Here is a 17828-nt window from a genome sequence, read left to right on the forward strand (position 1 = left end):
CAGTTAGGGTGTTCAGTCATCCAATCACCAGAGTAGGTCAGCTTGGGCTTTCTCTTGACCATTGCTAGTAGACTATAGGTATCTTTGTGGATTTCTGGGGACCTCTCTAGCACCCTGCTTCTTTCTATTCCCATGGGGTCTGTGGAGGACGGGGAACACTCCTCCACTGTTGGTGGGAATGCAAACTTGTACAGCCACTCTGGAAATCAATATGGCGCTTTCTTAGAAAATTGGGAATCAACCTCCCTCAAGACTCAGCTATACCACTCTTGGGCATATACCCAAGGAATGCTCAATTATAACACAAGGACACATACTCAACTATGTTCATAGCAGCATTATTTTTAATAGCCAGAACCTAGAAACAACCTAGATGCCCTTCAACTGAAGAATGGATAAATAAAATGTGGTACATATACACAATGGAGTACTACTCAGCAGAGAAAAACAATGACATCATGAGGTTTGCAGGCAAATGGATGGAACTAGAAAATACCATCCCGAGTGAGGTAACCCAGACTCAGAAGGACAAACATAGTATGTACTCACTCATAAGTGGATACTAGATGTAAAGCAAAGGATAACCAGACTGCAACTGACAACTCCAGGGAGGCTACCTAGTAAAGAGGACACTAAGAAAGACACAGGGGTCGCCCAGCGACAGAGAAATGGATGAGATCTACATGAGCAAACTGGGGGTGGGGTGGGATAATGGAGGGCAAGGGTTGAGGGAAAGAGAGCTTAGGGGAGCAGGAGGTCCCAGCTGGATCAGGAACAGGGTGGGAGAACAAGGAAAGAGATACCATGAAAAATGCACTGGGATTATAAGAAAGGTGCCTAAAAGGCAAAACTCCACCCACCTAAGGCTCCAACATAACAATGCAAATTCATTCTAAAGGAGAGAGCCTAAATTGAAAATGCTACCACATGGGTTCCCCATTCTAAAACAGCCACCCAAGGAAGTGTTTGTCCAGGTTCAGAGACAAGGCATTTAGAGGCTACCATAGCTGTGGTCCAAAGGGGTCAGGCTACATCTCAGGTGAGCAGCAGAACTTGGCATTGTCTAAACCGTGCTAATTTTGTAGGAATGCACCAAGGTTCCAAGAAGATGCTGACACCAGCGGGATTGGATTTCTTGCATGGAACTCCTGAGTGGGCTGTGCAGGAAGCTTCAAAGGTAAAATCCAAGTTGTAGTAGAGACCTCAGGGTATTAGAGATGCCAGAAACATGGGCATTCATGAAGGCTCCAGGTATGTAGTGGGGTTGACTCATGAGAGAGGCCACATGTGTCTAAGACAACACAACTGTGGAGTAGGGCTACCCAAGCACGTTGAAACATGATGCCATCTCAAGCCCTAGATACTGGACATGGCACTGTGATGTCCCATGTTTGTTGTGTTGGATTTCAGTGTTACTTTGTCCCCAATTTTTCCCTTTTAGGATGGAAATAAATCTTTCTCTCTTAAGGTATGTTTTATCACTATTTAGTTATAGCAATGAGAAAAGTAACTAATATAGCTGCCTTCCTTCCCCCACAATTTGGTTTTCCTATGCATTCTTTATATTTAGTGCAGGGTTTTTAGCTGTGTGTTGAGAGAAGCAGAGAAAAGTATGTGTATTTCATCTTCATAGATGGAAGTCTCTTCTAGATGCATGAGTATTTATGTTATGCCCAGATCATGGGGACCCCCAAAAGACCACCATGGAGACTGAATCCTATATATAAAAGCAAAGAGCCTTTATTTCAAAGAGAGCTTGGACTCTCTGTCTGTCCAAAGCAGTGGTGAGAACAGAGAGCCCTGAGCCCAGGCAGGGTGGGGTTTTTATCATAGTAGAGGTTGGGGAGAGGGGATTTCCAGGGTTCAGGATCCTGATTGGCAGACATTTGTCTAGGGGTATCTGTAAAAGGGAAATAGCTATGTGGTAGGCCCAGGGACATCTGGTGATCTTATCTAATCTTATCTGACACTTGGAAGGAATGTTTTGGATGTCAGGTTCTTTCCCTCAGATGCTGGACCATCCCTGGGTAGATCCATGGGTGGTGTCAGCTTATGGCTTTTCCTGGTTGGGATGTTGCCTGCCAGTAAGCCTGTCATGGCAGCTATGTGGTCAAACTGCTTTGGGCTGTCCACATTTTACACTTTCAGTTTTAATCTAATGTTACTCTTTTGTTGTTGTTAAAAAATGCATAGCTCTGGTCACTTGTTATTCACTATTCTTCATTAGAATCTCTCAACTTCAATGTCTAAGGAATTCAGGAACCCCATAAAAGGGCCAGGGCTCCACTTCAATGAGGAAGGAAAAGCTTGTCTTCTCTCACTGGGCTTTCAAGTCTGTGTAAGCCAACTTCCCATCACTGTGATGAAATAAGTTGTTTGGAATAAAGGCTTATTTTGGCTCATGGTTTCAGAGGTTTCCATTCATGGTTGGTTGATACTGTTGCTTTAGTAAGTATATCATGGTGGGAGCACATGGCACAGGAGGACTATACCTCATGGATGTTAGGGAACAAAGGGAGAAAAATGGGACAGGTGAGAATTCAGCTGATCAAGCCTCATGACCCGAATTGGATCCCTAGAACTCATGTAAAGGTGAAAGAGAACTAACTCTACAGATTTGTTGTCTGTTCTCCACACATATGCTGCGACACCCCTGCCAATAATAAAATTACATAACTTTTAAAAGGGAGAAAAATGAAAGACACGGGTTCTGAATGTCCCCTTCAAGGACCCATCCCCAGTGACAATAACTTCCTTCAACTATGTCTACCTCTTAAAGGTTTCACAACCTCCCAAGTGTTTCTGGGTTGAGAGTAAATACTTCAACCAGTAGGGAATATTTATGAGATCTGGTGCCTTCTTTTGGCATGCAGGTATACACGTAGGCAGAATACTGTATATATAATAAATAAATAATTTTTTTAAAAAAAGAAGATCCAAACTATAGCAAAGTCCTTCTTCCATCAGGCAGCTTGAATAGAGGCCTAATTTTAGTTTTTAAAAAGTGTTTGGTACTCATTTATTTTTTAATTTATGTGTATGAATGTTTTGCAAGCATATATGTAGGTGTTGGGAACTGAACCCAGATTCTCTGTAGAGCAATAAGTACTTTCATGCATGGAGATGTCCCTCCAGTCCCTAGAGGCCCAATTTAAAGTTGTTCCTGTGGTTCTTCCAATCTCTGCCAGACATAAATTGGAGTGGGAGTAATTAACCAATTGCAGGGCAAAGGTCCCAGACCCCTGCCTCTTCTCCCTCCGGTATTGATTCTATCTGTCTGATTGTGATGTTTCTCCCCCCAACTTTAGCTGGTGAGGAGATGAGATACAGCCAATGTGATCACTTATCTGTGATGACAGCAACTAAGCATGAAGAATGTGCTGGGAGAGGCAAAAGGACAGTGATCAGAAAGGCTTTTTCTTTCAACCTAAATCATGATGTTTTGGGCATCAGCTAGAGTTTTCCAAGTTATTTATAACTGTCCATCCCTGTTAGGGGATATATGCTTTATCTAAAAATAGATCATCACTTCCTAATCAGATGATAAATGTGTGTCCCAAATGAAAGCCCCATAGTTAGCCACCTCGTTAGCAGATGTTCAGGTGAGTAATGAAACTATTACTAGCAGGACATTGGATCAGATATTGCAAGCTGCTCAGTGTTTGGATGTTGGGCTCTTTAGATTTTCTTGGGTTGGGCCCTTTATGTTACTGAAGTAGCCCTCATCACCCAGGTTCTTCAGGATGACATTTAAATTACCTCTTACTCCCAGCATGCACTGGGACTATGATGCATCTTGTTGGAGTTTATGCTGGGACCAGGCTCTTTCTCTTCCATTCTTCTTAGGGAATTTCAGTGATGCATCAAAGCCACAGGCTTAGCAGGTGTCCAAAACTCATCTCCTCTTTCCATTATTAGACAATTCTCAGGGTAATAAAGCTGATGTGAAGCTACCCACTGCTTCTTAATCCTAGCTTCTCATTAGTGATAGCTGAGAAGTAGTTCTGTGGCCAAGAGAAATTCTGTGCCTTTGCCTCTTGCTTGTCCCTGTAACTGCCTCAGCCTCCATCCCCAGTGCCTCAGCTAATTGCTAATACATAGTAGATGGTCAATTAAAAGTCAGCTGGCTGCCTGCAACCAACCTGTTGGCTTTTCCCTTCTGGGTGAGGCCTTCTGCATTGTTGCTCTGTTCTGAGTGAACCATATGGCTCTCCAATAAGTTAGTGTATCAATAAAGCCTGCTATTTTCAAAGTAAGTGATCTTATGAATGGAACCCAGAGCAGGAACACAATTATTCCACCCAAAGAAAGAGACTAATTAAACACAAGACTGCAGTGTGCACATTTTCAGGGAGAACTGAAAGTGTTCAGCTGTGGGGAGACACATTGCTCATTCCTAGAGTACGGTGAGAGGAGGAAGTCTTCATCATTTTTGTAGTGATCAAAGATGTTCTTAAAATCAGTCCTTTCATTAACCATGTGATGAATGAGGCTGACTTGGTGGGACATTTCAAGCAGCATGAATTAATTATGAATTGCTTCAAATGATCAACCAACCTTTACCCATGCTTTTGCAGGAAGGGCCAGAGGCAGCTCAGCTCACACCATATGGTGGCAAATAGCAGGTAACAAGAGCTGGCTTCATGCCACTCTTTTGAGAACCACTTGGGAATGTCTTGTCTGAGTCTGACCACTTCTGCCTGGCCTTGCAGCAGTATCAGAATTTGGGTAGACACTGAGGAGGCCAACCATCCAAGTGTGACAGGACTGTCCCTGTTTCTATACTGAGAGTTCCTTAGAACTCTCATTTTCATGAACAGCCCCAATGGCCAGAGACAGGAATAGTTGTGGAAAAACTACAAGATCCAGTTGAGACAGAGCCCAATACAGCGCTGTTTTGGAGTTGAGTGGTACTGAGCAGGTCATTCTCCTTCTGTGACTACTGTAACTATTCCCCCCTGACTTCTGATGGTAGGAACCACAGGTGGCCTTTTAAAAATGCCTTTGCTTACCCTTGTTCAGTACCTGGTCTGAAATTCATATAGACAAAAGCCTGGCCTCTGGATTTTGGATCTGAGTGTGTTTTCTCATTTGAGCTTGTGTTAGTCATGTGGCCTAGGGAAGCTATCTACCTGTTCTGAGATTTAGTTTTCCTATAAGCAATGAGATACTAAAAGCACCACAGAGATTTGCAACAAGCATTAAATGAGGCAATACTTGTAATTGACTGCTGCCCACTGCAAAAGAAGCTTTTGTAACGAAAGCAGCACTAATCTATGGCTATAAACAAATGTTTAGAAGGTAGTTTAACAATACATCTCTTTAGCAAAACAACAGTAGTAGGTTTCCCTCTAGGGTCTATAACCTGTACACTCATGGGACTTTGACTAGATTTATATGACCAGGCATGAATTACTTCCTGGGGAGCAGGCCATAAATTCAAGCAGAAAGCAGTTACCCTGTAACTGTCAAACCACTATTATACCAGTAGGCACATCTTGCTTTGCAGGTTGGTAATATAGTATGTAGGGTCTACCACTGGGTAAGTCCATTGATGACTTTCCTCCCTGAGCATCTTTCATAGCACCTTCTGGCTCTATAAAAGCTAGCCACTAGAGAAGAAGTTTCCAAGTAAGTTCCAACTTGATTCCTATATGTTCTCCAACCAAAGCGTATAATACCTTGAGCAACAGGATTATCCATCTAACTATGGAGGACAACCAAAAGCAATGGCAATAGCTTGTGTTGTCTTGGGGGCCTCTTGGGCCTTCATGATCAATATTCCAGGAGGCATCCCACACTTGGCACTGAGGTTTTCATTTAATAACCCATGTATTCTGGGAGAAGCATTATCTACTCATACAGGGGTGTTCAAACTTCCTTTTTAAAAACAGTGGGATTCCATAAGCTTTTCATATATATATATATATATATATATATATATATATATATATATATATATATATACTTTTCATGTGTTTATTTCCTGTGTCTTTATGACTCTTTGTGGTGTACAAATATTTTGATCAATTTTTAAAAAGTAGGTTTTTGTTCTCACAGTTGAATTTTGAAAGTTCTTCATATAACCTGTATTTAGGATTTTTTTTCAGATACATTTTGGTTTACTATTATTTTCCATCCTGTGTTTTGTAGTTGGAGTTTTCTTTGGGCCACCAACCAGCTCCCAAATAAAGATGGAGACTTATTATTAATTATGAATGCTTGGCTTTAGCTTAGGCTTGTCCCACTAGCTCTTTTAACTTAATTTGTCCTGTTTGTATTCATCTATGTTTCGCCTTGGGACCTCTTTCACTCTGTATGTCTTACTTTGCTGCTTCTTCTGTGTCTGTCTATCTGGCCCCTGGTGTGGTGATATCGTGTTCTCTAATATATTGTGTACCCTAATAAACTTATCTGGGGGTCAGAGAACAGAACAGCCACAATATTAGACATAGAGGCTAGGCAATAGTAGCACATGCCTTTAATCTTGGCATTCCAGAGGCAGAGATCCATTTGAATCTCTGTGAGTTCAAAGCCACACTGGAAACAGCCAGGTGTGGTGACACATGCCTTTAATCCCAGGGAGTGATGGCAGGAAGCAGAAAGGTATATAAGGCATGAGGACCAGGAACTAGAGGTGGTTAAGCTTTCAGGTTTTTGAGCAGCAGTTCAGCTGAGATCCATTTGGATGACTCAGAAGCTTCCAGTCTGAGGAAACAGGATCAGCCGAGTTCCTTTTCTGTTGCTGTGATAAGACACCATCTCCAAGGCAACTTAGAAAGTTTTTAATTTGGCTTGTGGTTTCAGAGAGAGCCCACCGTGGAGCAAAGGAATATCTGAGAGCTCACATTTTGATCCATAACTGAGAGGGGGGGGGAGATTGCTTACTGGGAATCATGTAAGTCTTTTGAAACCCCCAAACCAGCCCCAAACCTCCTCCAATGAACCACACCTACTAATCCCTCCCAAATAGTCACCAACTGGACATCAGGTATTCAAATATATGAGCCTATGGGGCCATTCTCATTCAAACCATCACATCCTACAATATTGAGAAGTGATGGGCACTTGTCTTATTCCTGATTTTTTTTTCAAGACAGGGTTTCTCTGTGTAGCTTTGCACCTTTCCTGGAACTCACTTCATAGCCCAGGCTGGCCTTGAACTCACAGAGAGCTGCCTGCCTCTGCCTCCCAAGTGCTGGGATTAAAGGTGTGCGCCACCACTGCCCAGCTTATTTCTGATTTTATAGGGAAAGAATTTTAGATGACAATGATGATTATTTTATTTTGTTTTGTTTGAGACAGGGTCTCACTAAGTAGCCCTGACTGGCCTGGAACTCCTAGGTAGACCAGGCTGGTCTTGAATGCATAGATATCTGCCTACCTCTGACTCCTGAATGCTGAGATTAAAGGCATGTGCCACCATGGTCAACTTTCTTTTATCTTTATCATTATCATCAACTGAGCTATATATTTTTGCCTGTCCCTGCACTCACAATTTTTCTGCCTTAGGCTCCAAGTGCTGGGATAACAGGTGTACATCACCATCCTCAGGCTTTTAGTTTTAGTCATTAAATATGTTAGCTCTATGGTGGTTTTTTTGTAGATCCCTTATAATTTTGTAGTTGTTCTCTTTCTTCCTATGCAATTATTTTATTTTCAAAATTTATTATTATTTAAAAACTATGTGTGTATTTGTGCATAGTTTGTGCACATGCATGTGATGCCTACAGAGGCCAGAAAAAGGCCACATCAGATCCTCTGGAGTTAGGTGTGTTTGTGAGCCACCTGATGTTGTGAGTGCTGGGAACAGAACTCCAGTCCTCTGTAAGAGTAGTATGCTCTTAACCACTGAGCCATCTCTCCAGTCCTGGGAATTCTTTAAAAAAAAAAGAAAAAGAAATAGATGTTAAATTTTTGTAAAATACCTTTCCTGAATCTGTTGAGATGATTGGTTTCTATTTATAGTTTATTAATATTGTGGACTAAATTGATTGATTTTTAAAAATGTTAAACCATTCTTGGGTATCAAACCACTATCAAATCTCACTTATGATATAAAATAATCATATGTATTGTTTGATCAACTTTAAAAAGTTAATTTTCAGATGGTTTGTTACTTGCTTTATTGGTCAAATTTTTGGTAAATGTTGAGTGTGCACACAAAAAGTGTGTGCCTCCTGCCATGTGAAGTCTCCTGAGTATTGGTGTGGCCAGGTAAATTGACAACATTACCTCTTCTGGACCTGTAGTGCTTGCATCCTGCCTTGTAAAGTCTCCTGAATGTCAATGTGGCCAGGTGGCTTGACATTACCTCTTCTGGACATGTAGTTAAAAAGGGATTATTATAATATCTCACTTGATTTATAGATTTTTTTCCTTCCTGTATTTGACATTCTGCTACTTGGGGCAGAAACATTTGGAATTGTTCTATCCTCAGAATAGGCTTGTTCTTCATTATGAAATTATTTTATTTATTCCTAGAAATGTTCTTTGCTTGGAGATGTATTATGCATGCCTATAGTCTCAGCACTTGTGAGAAAGTGAAAGGAGGATCAGAAGTTCAAGGTCATCCTCCCCTATATAGTGAGTTTAAGACTAAGCTGGTTACAGGTCTTAAACAAACAATAAAAAGGTCACCTCACTTTCTTTTATATTGTTTCTGAGGAACAATATGCTTTAATTCTTTTCTTTGTTCTTTTGTATGTAGTATGTCATTTTAAACTCTGGCTGCCTGTAAGATTTTTTCTTTATAATTGATTCTGAACAATTTGACTATAATGCACCTGGGAGCCATTTTCTTTATATTTCTTAGGTTTTACTGTACTAAAGCCTTTTGGATCTATGAGTTAAAGTTTTCATTAAATTTGGAAAAGTTTTATCCAGGATTTCTTCAACTGTGTCTTTCCTTTGCTTTCTATCTTAGTTTGGGTTTCTATTTCTGTGAAGAGACTTGATGACCACAGCAACTCTTATATAGGAAAACATTTAATTGGGAGTAGCTCACAGTTTCAAAGGCTTAGTCCATTATCTTTATGATGGGGCATAGCAGCATGTGGGCAGACATAGTGCAGGAAAAGGAGCTGAGAGTTCTACTCTGGATCCACAGACAGCAGAAGGAATCTGTGTACTGGACATAGCTTGAGCATATGTGAGACCTCAAATCTGCCTCCATAGTAACATACTTCCTCCAATAAGGCCACAACTATTCAGCAAGGCCACACCTCCTAAGAGTGCCAATCCCTATAGCCAAGCATTCAAACACATGAGTCTATGGAGCCATACCTATTCAAGCCACCACACCCTCCTTTCTCCTCTCTTCAGAGGCTCCATTACACATGGACTAAGTTGCTTAATGTCTCACAATTTACTGATAACACTGATTGCTTTTTTTTAAAGTTCTCTTTTCCTATTTTTCATTTTTACAAGATTTTCATTTCTTATGTCTTCTCTGATGCCTAGTTTGCCATTGGTTGCAGTAAGTGTATTTCCTCTATCTTCCTACTCTGGCTGCCATGGAGTGTTTCTCCCCTTACGGTTCTTCCATAGCCTTCATTCCAGTGTACTCCCTACTTCTCTTCAGTCCCCGAACTCTCCTAACCCAAAGCTTCTTTATCCTGGGTTTGTCACAGGTATCTCAGCCATCCATTATATACACAGTGCATGGTATTTCTATAAGGATGCACATTTCTTACCAGGGCACACATTGTACGTCTTCAGTCAGTTACTCCTATTGTCTTCTGAAAGTGTGCTCAAGGGGTTTTGAGTTCCCTCCTCTGTAAACTTTTCTTTTCCACACACTGATTGGCTGTTTCCTCCTGTGTCTTCATGAGCATGTGTCTTCTCCCCTCACCATTGTACCTGCCATTTTCTTCTTGGCAATTAACTCTGAACTGGTCCTATCTTATTAGCCTGTGACACTTTTGAAAAGGCACCTGGATAAGAACACCTAAGAGCCGTATGAAAAATGTTCTGTGTGCTATCTTGGTGTGCTCTCTCCAGCCCTTTCTCCTTGGTTCACTGCAGCCTTACCTGTGTTTTTCTAGCTAGACTAGAACCTTCAATTTCAAGTCAATCAGCCTTGGGATAGGTAGAGGACTTACCAAGCAAACCTGGGCATCAAGGCTTCCTAAAAGCCAGCCCCACCCAGGAGAATCAGATACTTTGATGAACTACAAGAGATACAGAGGTAAGTAAAACAGGAGCAAAGCATAAAGGATGTTCATAACACAGGAACAACTGAGTCCTGAAACACTGGGGATCACACTTTTCTATCTACTGGAAATGGTCATTCACTTTGATGAATGGCTTTTGAATTAATGTCTCCAAGTTGCTTCCTTGACTAAAGCTCAGTTTTGAGTCCCATCATCTTGAACATCTTCTGAACATAACTTTGAAATGAATGTGATCATATGATCTATCAAACATCAACTCAGTCTATTTATACTTTCTGGGGGAAGGCGGGAATCCCCTGGGTTTACATGTCATACAATGCCTATCTACATAGTCAGACACATTTAACTAGACAGTCTAGATTAAGGAAACATTTGAATCCTAATGGATACTTTCAATAATTCATTGGATTTCATGGGACTATAGTTATAGATGGTTGTGAGCTTCCATGTGGGTTCTGGGAATTGAACTCAGTATCCAGGAAGAGCAGCAAATGCTCTTAACTGCTTTGCCATCTCTCCAGCCCCATAATTTCAGTAATTCATGTTTTTTTAAGACCAATTATGGCTTGTGACTACATAGAAAGAAAATCTCTGGCTTAAGTATGTGTGATTTACTAGGAAACATAGGTATCCATGGTTGGGATGGCTGAAGACACAGACTTGAGACTACCTTCAGCACTGACTCCCACAGCATCTAGAATGGGGCCATCCAACTTTAGCCCCTCCATGGCCAGAGAGTTGTTGACTGAATAGGCCTTTGTCCCAGCCCTGATCTCTAGAGCTGTTATGTCCATCTCTGCCAGGAGCCATACCAGCAAAATGAACGCACAGCCTTGCTTTCTATCTAACATCTTCTACGTCAGAGTCTAGTGAATGTACTTCTCTCTCCATGTACCTTAATTTTGAACCATGGTACAAGGGACCATAGAACCTGAATGACATTTTGAAGTCTAGCTGCAAGACAGTTTGATAAACCATTGTGTGAGGTTTCCTGCCTCTGTGCAGAAGGCATCTGGAATAAATGTGGAAGAAACATTTTTTCTTGTATGAATTCTTCTTGATGTCTCACCTGCAGAAGTGTTCAGTAAATATTCATTTAAAAATGTTCACTTAGGCTGGGTGAGGGTGGCATATCCTTCTACTCCCAGAAACAGGCATGCTTCTGAAGACATTTTGTGTGACTTTTTCTGGAGAGACATGAACAAACACCTTGATCACCCCAGATAGATAACCAACAACAGACCTAAGTAAAGATTCCACCAAAGTATAACTTAGTGAACCAATTAATTTATTGGGGCTACTTATAGGAGTATGGGTAAGGAGTTACTTACAGGGGTATAGATGACTCAAAGGTTAGCTATATCACTGAAAAACCTTCCCCAGCCTGAGTAACAACTTATACAACCCTGGAGCTCTCTGCCTGACTTTCAGGCAGCTTGATAGTTTAGAGAGTCTTTTACAGGCAGCTGGGCTGGTCAGGTCTCCTTTCCCCAGCTGTTTACTGTCTCCATAACCTTGGGGAGGAGCCTTGTGAATATTGTTAGTTTTAGAAACTTCCTAAGACCTTTGAGTTGTTTATTTCCAGTATCTCATGAACCTACCTACTCCTTACTGGAGGGATTGATCAGACATACTGTTGTTGCTTTTGCTCCATTGATTTGGCCAAAGTACATCACATGACTCAGTTCAAAAATCAAAGCGTAGTAAACATGACAGGAGAGGAGTTCTAAAGTAGTCATATGCCTGTGCTGGTACAGGCAGAGAATCAGGACACTCATACAACTGGTCTCACACATTAACCATGAGCAGGAGAAAAGGAGGGAAGGGGAAGGTGGTATGTAAAAGGAAAGAAAAAAATTTAAATAAAAAATTATAAAAAATAAAGCACAAAGCATTAGAATCCCAATATTTTCACTTGAAAGTGACAGAAACACCTCAGAGACAAAGCTCAAGCTAGGGGGTAGAGGGCTTAGCTGGCAAGTGCCACTGTTTATGTGTAGCTAGATCCAGGGGCTCAGATGAGATTGGTAGGGCTATGTTTCTCTTCTGTCCTCATGGCTGTGCATCCTGGTATGTTGCCATTATCCTGCAGATGGCAGGTAGATAAGATAGCTCAGTTCCAAGGTTTTCTGGTGTTTATTCTTGCCAAGGGAACACAATTAGTAAGTATATACCCAAAGTCTTGGGTAAGTCTTTGATTAGCCCAGATTAATCCATATGACTTTCTCAAAAACAATGGTGATAATGGAAGATATGGAGTGTTCTGATTGGTTAGTCTGTGTCACATGTCCAGCCTTATGTTAAAGAGGTAGAAGTATTCACAAAAGCCAAAAAAATCATAACTAAAATGGGGAAAGATGGTTTTCCCAAGGGAACAGCAGAATGGTATTACTAGCTGGTAGAGAGTGGGGTGTTAAATATATACGACACAGATGTTTTCAACCTTCCAGGGTAGAGTGGAGTGAAAATGATGCTGTGGAATGTGTCTCCTGTTTGCCTCTTATAGCAGCCTCACCTCATTATGGTCCCATCCAATCTGCAGTTTTTAGGGACAGTACAGTGGTTAGGTGTAGTGGTTTAAATAAGAATGGCTTTCATAGGCTGTTTCTTTGAATGTTTAGTCACTAGGGAGTGGGAATTATCAGAATCACTGTTACATAGATCCTGTGCTCCAGGTCTGCTGCTCTTCTTGGAAGGTACCTCACAACTCTGGCATCTCCAATATCTTGGGGGCTTCACTATCACAGCTTCACACACCTGTGAAGGACACCCCTGACACACACAGTGTGGCTTTCCTTAGGCAAGGAGGGAGATTCCTCAATCTCTTTTTTTCTTGACTCTAAAGCCAGAACTACATGCCTTAAGCTGTCACCTGTAGGCAGTTTTCCTGTGCTAGCAGTAGCTCCCAAATAACCACGCAGTGGTTTAATATTAGTTGTAAATGCTCAGCCAATAGCTCAAGCTTGTTACTAGCTAACTCTTACATTTAAATTAACCCATATTTCTTATCTATCCTCTGCCACATGGCTCATGACTTGTTACCTACACATCTTGCTTCCTCTGTGTCTGCTGGTCTCTCCTCTGATTCTGCCTCCTCTGACTCTGCCCTTTTTCCATCCCAGCATCCTTAGTTCAGTTGTCCTGCCTAGTTGACCTGTCCTTCCTGCTTTGCTCCTGGCCAGTCAACTTTTTATTAAACCAATTGGAGTGACAAATCTTTATAGTATACAAAAGGATTATTCCATAGCAGCCTCCTTTTGCTGCTTGGTGAGCCTGCAACTTGGCCCCTCATTCATTTACATTGGCATTAGCTTTCTGTTGTTGATGGTTTCCTTCACTGCTTAAACTTTTCTTTAATTCTTTTACATAAGTTGGAAGTGTAATTGCATAGGGACTTGCCCTGAGGTTACCACACCCTTTATTCCATTTAGCATCAGGCTTTTCTTTAAACTTTTTATCTCCTTGAGCACAGGACTTGGCTCCAAAGTAACCCTTCCTCATGTTCTTTTTCTCCTCATACTGTACATTTTGTATTTCTTTTCGTCATTATAGATCTGTGTAACTAATAACTACCAGATATAGTCAATACTAGGCTGTCTTGAAATCTCCTCTGCCAATGTCATTAATCCAAAACTTCAATTTAGCCTCAGGCAGATTTTTAGAACAAGGGTAAAAAGCAGTCATGTTCATTGTTAAAATATCACAAAACCAATTTCTACACTGGCTGCTAATATTCTTCCTCTCTGGATCCTCTTGAGCCATGCTGTCATAATTTACATTGTTCTCAAAACTGTTATCTTCTATCTATTTCCTATACTATAGCCCATTAAACCCTACTTAAAGCATTCAACTGCTCTCCTAGTCCAAAGCCCCCAAGCCCACATTCCTCCAACAAGCAGCATGGTCAGGCCTGTTACAGAAGTATACCAGTTCTTGGGACAAATTTCTGTCTTAGTGTTCTCTTGCTGTAAAAGACACTGTGAACAAGGCAACTCTTACAAAAGAAAGTGTTTAATTGGGGCTTGCTTGCAGTTTTAGAGGATCAGTCCATTATCATCATAGCAGGAGGCATGGTGGCACACATGCATTGGAGCAGTAGCTGAGAGATACATCCTCATCTGGAGGGAGAGAGAGAGAGAGAGAGAGAGAGAGAGAGAGAGAGAGAGAGAGAGAGAGGACAGACAGACAGACAGACAGACACACTGGGCATGGCATGAGCTTTTGAAACCTCAAAGCTTGCCCCAAGTTACACACTTCTTCCAACAAGGCCATACCACCTAATCCTTTTAACCTTTCAAACAGTTCCACTCTCTGGTGACTAAGTATTAGTCACCATTCTTATTCAAACTACCACAGAGTCAGAGCTCTGAATAGCTCTTTGACATCAGACATGGAGATACAGAATTTAAAGTTTGCCATGCTGGATTTCATCCCTACTTTGTTCCAATGTTTTCTCATTATGCTTCCTTTCCTCCATTTTGGAATGGTAATGTATATTATGTGCCAATGTATGTTGGAAGTATATGATCTGCTTTTTGATTTTGATTTTATAGGGAGTTGCAATTAAGAGATTGCCATGAGTCCCAGAAGAGACTTTGGACTTTTAAATAGTATTGAGACGGAGACTATGAAAGACTTTGGGTTGGACTTTTGAAGTTGAACTAAACACATTTTGTGTTATGACGTGGCTACAAATCTATGGGGGCCAGGAATGGAATGTGATTGTTTGAATAAGAATGGCCCCCATAGGCTCTTGTATTTGAATGCTTAGTCACCAGAGAATGGAACTGTTTGAAAAGATGGATGTCAATCACTAGGTGTTGTGGATAATCTTTTTGTATACTGTAAAGATGTGTCTCTGCCTAAAGTGCCTTCTGTTTGGTTTAATAAACAGCTGAATGGCCAATAGCTAGGCAGGAGAAAATAGGCAGGACTTTGGGGGAGAGGGAGAAACACAGGGTTAGAACCTGGTGTGGCAGGAGATGCCAGCAAGAAGACACAGAGGGAGTTGGACATACAGAATGAAGGAGAGGTAAAAAGCCACATGGCAGAATGTAGATTAATAGAAGCAGGTTAATTTAAGTTATAAGAGCTAGTTGGGAACAAGCCTAAGCTAAAGGCCAAACTTTTCAGTCTCTGTGCCATTATTTGGGAGCTGGTGGTCCCAAAAGAAAGTCCAACTACAACTGGGGGTAGACTTTGAGGTTTCAAAAGCTTATACCAGACCCAGTCTCTCTCTCTTTTTTTCTCTGCCTTCAGATCAAGGTACAGCTCTCAGTTCCTGCTCCAATGCATGTGTGCCACCATGCTCCCTGCCATGAGATAATGGACTGATCCCCTGAAACTGTAAGCAAGCCCCCAAGTAAGTGCTTCCTTGTTGTAGAATATTATTTTAAGGTGTGCTACTTTTGTTTATGCTGTCTTATTTAACTTTTAAAAGCTGTGTTACTTTGCCTGTCTAAAACACCTGATGGTCTAATATATAATTGAATGGCCAATAGCAAGGCAGGAGAAAGGATAGGCAGGGCTGGCAGGCAGAGAGAATATATAGCAGAAGAAGCAAGAAAAGGAGGAAAAAATAGTCAGAGGAGGAGGAGGACATCAGGGGCCAGCCACCCAGCTACATAATCAGCAACAGAGTAAAAAACAAAGAAAAGTAAACAGGGATAGAAAGGGAAAAGCTCAGAGACAAAAGGTAGATGAGATAATTTAAGTTAAGGAAAGCTGACCAGAAATAAGTCAAGCTAAGTCTGGGCATTCATAATTAAGAATAAGCCTCTGTGTGTGATTTATTTGGGAACTGGGTGGTAGGTACCCCAAAAGAGCAAAAACAAACAACACTTCCTTTTATGTGTTGCTGTAGTTATGATTTTTTTTTTCATAGCAATAGAACACTGACTAAGACACCAGGGATGTATTAGGGGCAGAGGGTCATTACCATGAAAAAGTACAAAGGATAGGATAATCCCTAGTGCTGCTGCTCAAATGGGTATTGACAAAGCACTTTGCCATCCAGGAACAGGCACCAAGTGGAGCCCTTGAAGATCTGTAAAGTACCTGCCAATTCTTGTGATGTGTGACCCTGCATCTGCCTCCAGTTGCAAATGTGATGGGACATCTGGAGGGTGACTTTTCAGCTCAATTCTGTGGATGACACATGCATGTATGGTAATGGCCAGGCAAGTGATGCCAAAGTTGGAGAGTGCATTCCACCACTGGTGTGTTTTGGGGGTGTGGCAGCTTTGGCCATCAGCAACCACAATAAGGCTAGGGTGAGGAGTGTGGAGTGTGAGTCCTTTGTCTCTAAACACTCATGAGCATAAGTTGTGAAGGCAATACAGACTCCATCTTAGGGTAGGGCCACCATCTTAGACCACCTGCTGTACTCAGTTCTAGAAAAGACCCCAGGAATGTGCCAGGACAATTCAAACAGATATAGAGCAGTATGCTCCTGCAAACATTCTGTCTGCAGTTTATGGCCCTTGAAGATATTTTGATAATCCTGTTGAGCAATCCAGATGATCCTGCCCAGTAAGTTGTGGTTCTCTGCCAAAAAGTCCAACACAATAGTTTCAAAAAGTCATCTTGCCCCATATTCCTTCTACCCAATCCCAAGATGCCAAAGCATGTAATTCCCAGCTTCTGGTTATTTCCTATAAAAACTCTCTATCCCTGGGCCTGCCTCTGCTGCCACATTTCTCTCCATCTGCTGCGTGATGGCCCAGGTCCAAACATGACAATAAAAGAACCCTTATGTGCTTGTATTGGAAACTGGCTCCTTGGTGGTCTCTGGGGGTTTCTTGAAATGGGTACAACAACAGGCATTGCAAGGGTACAAACTAGATATTTTCTCTGCTCTTAGAAAGAAGTCCCAAGTTTCCATCTTGATCAAGTCACTTGGCCTCCTAGAGCCTCAATTTCCTTGTCTGTAAGATTGGGATGGTGTATACTCTGCCAGTATTCCAGGGCCACTATGAGTGCTGGTTTATAGAACCATAAATATATTGCATTATTTTTTAAGGTATCATTTGCTTGTAAGAGACTCTATTCAGATACTACCACTATCTAATTGAGATCAACAACTGCTTACTGACAGCTGTATACTCTAGAAGTTCTAAGAATGTACCCACCAAATGCCATTGAGATATTTGGCTGCAGAAAAGCACATGGTGTCAGCAGGTCATGTAGCATGTCAGATAGAGTGCTAGTTAGTGCAATTCTCTGAACTTTACCTATAGCCTCTTTAGTGTGATCCCCTGTGGTAAGACCAATCCTGGAAGGCATTAAGAAGCTTCTCTGGTATGTTCTAGATGCCAGTTGCCTCATCCTTTTGCTGGGAATGTGATAAAGGAAAGAGAGATCAAATATTGTAAGTGGCTGCTAGGACTCCCTGCCCTGATCCTCTGCCCAACTGGCCTGTCCTTTACAAGAGTTTCCTTCTCTTATTCTGCTCTTTACGGCATGGGAAAGCTTGTCTTTTAATTAGCACAATTGCTATGCAGGAAGGGTGGGATGCAGCTATGAGGACCTGCCCAGGATCATCTTGGCCAGACATAGTGCTTATGTCTTTGAACTCTGTCAGGGTCATGGGTGGTGCAGAAGGAAGCTTCAGTTTCAGTATGGTGAGAAGACAGCAGATAGGATAAGTGTGCT

At 41.6% G+C, this 17828-nt stretch overlaps 1 long non-coding RNA gene across 1 annotated transcript in view; it reads left to right on the top strand.

Annotated features, from left to right (window-relative positions):
* Window positions 1-17335, top strand: part of LOC114686126 — a 39467-nt gene extending 22132 nt beyond the window's left edge. Inside the window, exons 2-3 of the long non-coding RNA XR_005091531.1 lie at window positions 15435-15537; window positions 16192-17335. This is a non-coding gene — a long non-coding RNA (uncharacterized LOC114686126). The remainder of the gene's footprint in view (window positions 1-15434; window positions 15538-16191) is intronic.
* Window positions 17336-17828: the final 493 nt, after the last annotated feature.

Source organism: Peromyscus leucopus, chromosome 1, assembly GCF_004664715.2.
Source record: "Peromyscus leucopus breed LL Stock chromosome 1, UCI_PerLeu_2.1, whole genome shotgun sequence".
In the NCBI taxonomy this organism is placed as follows: domain Eukaryota; kingdom Metazoa; phylum Chordata; class Mammalia; order Rodentia; family Cricetidae; genus Peromyscus; species Peromyscus leucopus.